The sequence below is a fragment of the Aegilops tauschii genome, chromosome 7 (assembly GCF_002575655.3).
Source record: "Aegilops tauschii subsp. strangulata cultivar AL8/78 chromosome 7, Aet v6.0, whole genome shotgun sequence".
Taxonomy (NCBI): Eukaryota; Viridiplantae; Streptophyta; class Magnoliopsida; order Poales; family Poaceae; genus Aegilops; species Aegilops tauschii.
This window is the reverse complement of record NC_053041.3, coordinates 224,158,335-224,165,632: the sequence shown is the minus strand read 5'-3', so window position 1 is coordinate 224,165,632 and position 7,298 is coordinate 224,158,335.

The window sequence follows — 7,298 nt, the reverse complement described above, 5'->3', positions numbered from 1 at the left end:
CATAAGGCCCACCTTTCCCACTGTAAGTTGCTCGGAAGAAGCAACCATCAATACGCTCTTCTTTGAATCCGCTCATACTACTCCATCCGTCACTGTTTATAGAGCGCGCCTCAGTAAAAGAAAAAAAATCTCTGGGTCCAAGGCGACTAGTGATCAGCCTGAAAAATAGCATTGGTAGTTATAGCACGGCTTCTATTACTAGAGGAAATAATGCATACACACATGCATGCAGTGCTTCCACCCCGGGTACACACATGCATGCACTTACTCCACTTCGTAGTACATCGAGAGAAAATTGTGGACTTGATTGCGGTTACCACGCCCTAATTAATTGAGCATTGAACCAAACACGTCTAAAGTCTCTCTGGTGGTGGAAATGCATTGAGAGAAATGCATCATAATGAAGCGCGCCCTGTAAACTGTGACGGAGGGAGGAGTAGTATGAAGGTGCAAAACCAAGTACGCGTATGGCCAGTCAGTCAACGCACCTCCTCTTGGCATATCACTGACATGTGGGACCGGAGTGTGAGCAAACCGATCTCAATTGACGGAAAAATGGCCAACCCGCCGTTCCTTGAGAGAGACGAGGAGCGAGAACACACAGACGGGCTCGCACGGAGGCCAAGATATATTCGAGCATGGTTGATCCATATCATCATTACATGTTGGGCTACCGTTTTCCGCCCTTCTCCGGAATAAATGTGTACTTTACTAGAGATTAAAAAAAGAGTACAGAGGCTCCACCATGCGGTTCTAGTAGTAGTACTACTCGTACTACTAAACCTTGCGCTTGGCTCTTCGCCTCTTCGTGAAGTCGAACAATGATGGTACTCCGCATGTTCAGTACTACAGTGTATGCCTCTGGCAATCTGACACCGAATGAACTGATGCATGTGCACCGCCTGGGCAAGGGTACGTTGCATTAATCAAAAGGCATAAGCGAGCTTCACCTTGTCCTGCAAGCTTCTCCTCGTTCTGCGAGTTGACCGGACACACCAAAAAGTAGTTCTAGTCCATACTCCCTCCTTTCCGGTTAATATGGCATAATCTTTTTTGCGAGTAAATGAGAGAGCTTTATTCATATATAAGCATTCTCAGGACGATCAGCCAAGACACCGGTCACTAGGAAGCGAGGTACCCCGCAAAAAAAAGTAGGAAGCGAGGAGTTTCATCAAGCCAGCTCTCGGCCACATTCAAAGTGTAGCAAGCACGGTTCGCACAAAGATGCGCCGCAAGGTTTGCTGACCTGTTTACATGCTGAATAACAAAAAAATAGGAAATATTACCGAGCGCTCCTATTTGTAACAGGATATGAGCCACAATTAAGTGAGAATTGTGGCGAGTGTTCCATGCAATCAACTTCCATTATCACATGCGAGAACCCTCGAAGAGAACCAAATGTGTTGAAGATTGCTTTATCACATTTTAAAAATATAATAAGAGTGCAGACGCTCCTCCATCCGGTTCCTAGTACTAGTATAGTACATACCTCTATAGACTATAGTACTAGTACTAGTACTAGTAAACTTTGCGCTTGGCTGTTCGCCTCTTCGGGAAGTCGAACAATAATAGTACTAGTATAGTGTATGCTTCTGGCAATCTGACACCGAATTAACTGTTGCACGTCCACCGCCTGAGCGAGGGAGAGCTTGCATTAGTCAAAAGTTTGTCCTTGTCCTGCAAGCCACCGCGCGCAAGCTTCTCCCATCCTGCAAGCTTCTCCTCGTTCGGCAAGTTGACGGGACACAACAAAGTAATGCTAATCCATACTGCCTCCTCTCCGGTTAATATGGCTTAATTTCTAACGAGATAAATACACTATCTGTCACTGTATATTTGTAAACATACGATCAGTGGACTTCATATATACATTTTCCAGTGTTTATACGGTCACTAGCTCACCCTGGCTGAGTATGTGTGTGCATGCACGTGTAGGTTGCGCACTTGAGCATGACCGTGTGTGTTCCGTCGTGTGCTCGGACATGCATGCATTAGGGCGTCGCGCGCATTTTTGCGTCCATGTGTACGTGTGACTGTTGCATACACGTAGGGGGAGTACGTGTAGGGGCCACTAAAGGAGCAGTCACATCACACAGTAAGTTAGTCGGAAGAAGCAACCATCATTTCACTCTTCAATGACACGTACGCAATATAAAATGGTTGATATGGAGAGAAAAAGAAAACCACTATATATACACTAGCAGGAGCCTAAGCTACAAGCCTGCTTGCTAGGGTTGCTCTCTTCACAAGCATAGAACGACGGTGGCCACACCGCTGGTCACATATCCGGCCTGATCCCGCGGCTGGGGTAAGGGAACAATGTTCTGCGTAGACGCGGTCGACATCGGCGAGGGAGAAAATCCACAGTCGGTGCGTCCCAATCGGGGGTCACCACGGTATGGGCCGATGCCGCGTCCCAACCGCCCTTCTAGCTACAGCCCGACGTCCGTTTCGAAAATATTAGTGCATGTCAACAAAAATTATACTATCGCTGTTCCATTTCAAAAAAAGCATATAAGCTGTTACTTCTTACCCAAAGGATCTTTATATCCAACAGACACAAAATATCCATTCGACTGTTCGAAATTACTTTCACTGCTGATCTGATGTCGAGGTAATTGCTGCATCGCCACCAAAACCCACCATCTCTTAAGCTAAAGTAGACCGAGCTAACCCCTATATTAGCATATTACTAAGATAAACAGAAGGCACTGTAGAAGCATTTAGGACGTGAGCTTGTCAATCTGAATGTGGAGGGACACCAGCTTAGCCCCGGCCAGCAGCTTGGGCGGAACTGTGAAGAAGGTCAGCTCCTGCACGGCAACGTCGCCGGGATCCCTGCTGCTTGTCACCTCCATTTCCACCTTGACGGCGTTGGTCCTGCCTGTGGGCTCCCCCGGCGGGCCGTTCGCCCACAGCTTGGCCACGTAGTGCGGTAGTGGGGACGCCCCCGCTCTCATGCAGACGACCGACACGGCGATAGGCGTGCCGATGTCGAGCACGCCGCCGACCAAGAAAAACACGCGGCCGTCCTCCGCGAACAGCAAGAGCCGTAGCTCCGACGATGGCACTTGCAGCTGGAGCGTCTTGCCGTACTGGATCCTATGCACGGGCATGGGATGCACGGTGCTGATGTGGTGGGAGAGCACCGGCGGCGGGCCTTCGTAGCCGCAGACGGGCACGGGGCATTTGTAGGGCGCGAGTGGACACACGCTCTGGTGATCGGCGAGCTTGTGGTAAGTGACATAGAGCCCACAGCCTTCGTGCGGGCACTCCACCCTCACCAAGGCGAGACAGTGTCCACCGCCGTGTTCTGCACATCGAAGCCACCACCGCACTCGCACTTCTGGCACTGCCGCTGGTTCACGGGGCGCTCGAGGCGGCAGTCCGCGCAAGCCAGGTGCCCTCCCTTGCACTGCACAAATCAATCGAACAACACATCAATCAAGATACCTGCACCTTGCTCGATCAGCCGAATGGACGAGGTGTATTCGAACCTCATACACTGGAGGCTTCAAGGGGCGGAGGCACAAAAGGCAGTGGAGCAAGGTGAGGTCCATCGAGTTATAGAGAGCTCCATCGTCGGGTCCTGTTCCGTCTGCATGACCTCGCCCTCCTCGTGCACAACCATCTCTCGCTTTATTAGGGCCGGGGCATTACAAAGCTTTACTGTCACATATTCATACTACTTCAAGGTGTATTAAATCAACACATGCAAGTATCAAAAGGAGAGTCACGACATGCATGCATGCGTTGTAATTAATGCATCGGTAAACGCAAATTATTGAAATATATTGAGTGCAGTGCTTTGATGTGTCGCGTCAACTCGTGCAAGACCGAGAAGTTTGATTACTACAACACCCTCTCGCCTTAACCGCACCTGCCTTTGGCTGCATGACAGGTGGGCCACTGACCTATTGGACCCACCTGTCATAGACTCAAAGGCAGGACCAGTAAGTCAATGAAGCTGCGTCCCTCCTCGCCCATGAGCGTGGTGGCTGGCAGGACTAGGAGAAGCTTTCGTTCGCTACACGCTCTCGCTCCCGCACGCAGTGGACATGCAGCAGTTCAATCAGTGTCAAATGGCCAGAAGCATACTGTAGTACTCCTCCACTGCAGTAGTACTCCATCATTGTTCGACTTCCCGAAGAGGCAAAGAGCCAAGTGCAGCCCGGACGCTCGTGTGGCAGTTTCATCTGTAGGGTAGTCTAGGATAGCGTGTACCGTGCCTGTAAGCTTAAAATCGTTGGGGTCGGCTCCATGCTATATTTTTTTGATTAAAATAATCTTCTGGCCCTACCTGTCATCCTGGTGATTCTAGTTTGCTCGCTCATCTGGTCAAGACAGGAATATATATTTTAATTTGTGGTGGGGTAAATGTTAGAGGTTGCAGCAAATGGAGTATTGTACACTGCAGGTCTTTCAGCCAAGTTTAGAGGCAACCATGTGGGGCCAGTGCTATGATGTGTTGCGTCAACTCGTACAATGAGGAGAAGCTTGATTTTACTACTACACGCCTTCTCCCTCGCCCATGCGCGCGGGGGCTCACAGACGAGGACAGGCTTTTGCTTATACTGCTACAACAAGCTATCCCTCCTGCTCGCGGTGGACGGACATGCAGCAGTGGATTCGATACTGTAGAAGCAGTAGTAGTAACATCATTGTTCATATTCTCGAAGAGGCGAAGAGCCAAGTGCAACCCGAACATGGCAGTTGCGAATCTTGGAGTACGCATATAGCCAGGCTCTTGCATGAGACAAAATTGCTATGTGAGCCCACTATTGTAGTACTTGCTAGTATAGCCCTATAAACCAGAAAGGAGTATTTGCCTTTCTAGAGATTTCAACAAGTGACTAGGCTACACCGAGACGGAGTACATATGGAGCAAAATGAGTGAATCTACACCGTAAATAAATACGTAGTTCTCTCGTTTTCCTCTCGGCCTTGGTCGCGGTGCACAATATTGAATATACTAGTACTATCATCTTGAAATTTACGAAGTCACCATAGGCACCTCGTCATCACCGGGAACGTCTCCTGACACGCGATAGATGCGAGTGGCAGTCGCCTCCATAGGTGCTTGAATGCCAAGGAGGGAGAGGGTAGCGGTTCCCGAGACATTGAACGGTCAATGATGCATCCTCAAATTACATGGAGAGGGAATTAATTGGAGAAGCAGAATAGAGCCAGCACGATGTGAATGCAACAGAGTTTGGATTCTCATATAAAGGCGCCCCACCACTCCAATCCATCTACTCCTTAGTCTCTGCACAACACTGCTCACTCCAACCTAAGACCAAGTGACCAGAAGCCAGAAGGACCTATGGAGGCGATGGACGCGAGCGGCAGTCGGTTGTGCCAAATCATCCAAGGCGCCGGCCTACTGAGGGAGTCCTGGATTAAGGGGTCCTCGGACAGTCGGACTATATACTTTGGCCGGACTGTTGGACTATGAAGATACAAGATTGAAGACGTTGTCCTGTGTCCGGGTGGGACTCTCCTTTGCGTGGAAGTCAAGCTTGGCAATTCGGATATGTAGATCTCCTCCCTTGTAACCGACTCTGTGTAACCCTAGACCCCTCCAGAGGGTTTAGTCCGTAGGACAACAACAATCATAATCATAGGCTAGCTGCTAGGGTTTAGCCTCTACGATCTCGTGGTAGATCAACTCTTGTAATACTCATATCATCAGGATCAATCAAGTAGGAAGTAGGGTATTACCTCCATCCATAGGGCCCGAACCTGGGTAAACATTGTGTCCCCCGCCTCCTGTTACCATTAGCCTTAGACGCACAGTTCAGGACCCCCTACCTGAGATCTGCCGGTTTTGACACCGACATTGGTGCTTTCATTGAGAGTTCCACTGTGCCATCACGATAAAGGCTTGATGGCTCCTTCGATCATCGGCAACGATGCAATCCAGGGTGAGGTTTTTCTCCCCGGACAAATCTTCGTATTCGGCGGCTTCGTACAGCGGGCGAACTCGCTTGGCCATCTGGAGCAGATCGATAGCTACGCCCCTGGCCATCAGGTCTGATTTGGAAGCTTGAACTATACCGCCGACATCCGCGGAGACTTTATCTTCGATGGATTTGAGCCCATGTCAGGTGTGCCGCATAGTCACGACGAGCATGACTTCGTGTTCGGGAGATCACACCTGCGGCTACTCCGGCCCTCAATCCGGAGCAGATCGTGCCATCCGAGGATGGGTGGATGGACCCTGCTACGAAGGCCGCACACTCAGCGGCGATAGAGCCGAATACTGACTTCACCTCCTATGAGACCTGTGTTATCGGACCCTTGGATTCGTCCCCGGCCACAGGCTCCGAACCGCCTGCGTCCGTGCCTATCCAATCTGATTGGGCACCAATCATGGAGTTTGCCTCCACGGATATTTTTCAGCACTCGCCCTTGGGAGACGTGCTAGATTCATTGAGGTCTCTCTCCTTGTCAGGAGACCCTCGGCCGAACTATGTCCGGCTCGAGTGGGAAGCGGACGACGAAGGAATTCGTTCCCCACCCACCACCCACTTAATAGCCACTGTCGACTACTTAACCGACATGCTTGATTTCGACTCCGAAGACATCGACGGTATGGATGAGGATGCACGCCCACAGGGCACTGGACAGCCACTTCATCATACGATATATACATGGTGGATACACCCAAAGAAAACAACGACGAGGAACGAAAGGATGCAGCGAAGGATAATCCCCTCGAGAAGCAACCAAAGCGACGATGTAGGCGCCGCTCCAAATCCCGCCTCAGCAAAAACAGCAATAACAGCGCAAGAAAGAATATTACCCCGGTCGACTCCAAAGGAAACGACGACCACATGGACCCAGCGGTGGAGTAGGATGACCCAACTATGCTTCACCGATGAGGTGCTGGATCATGAATTTCCAGAGGGATTCAAACCCGTGAACATAGAGGCATACGACGAAATGACAGACCCTGGGGTCTGGATTGAGGACTTTATCCTTCACATCCACATGGCTCGCGGAGATGATCTCCACGCCATCAAATACCTACCCCTCAATTTGAAAGGACCAGCTCAGCACTGGCTGAAAAGCCTCCCCGAAAACTCAATTGGAAGTTGGGAAGAGCTTGAGGATGCTTTTAGGGCTAATTTTCAGGGGACCTATGTCCGACCTCCGGATGCAGACGATTTAAGTCACATAATTCAACAGCCCGGAGAGTCAGCCCGAAAGCTTTGGAACAGATTTCTCATGAAGAAGAATCAAATAGTCGACTGCCCGGATGCCGAAGCCTTAGCGGCTTTCAAACACAGTGTCTG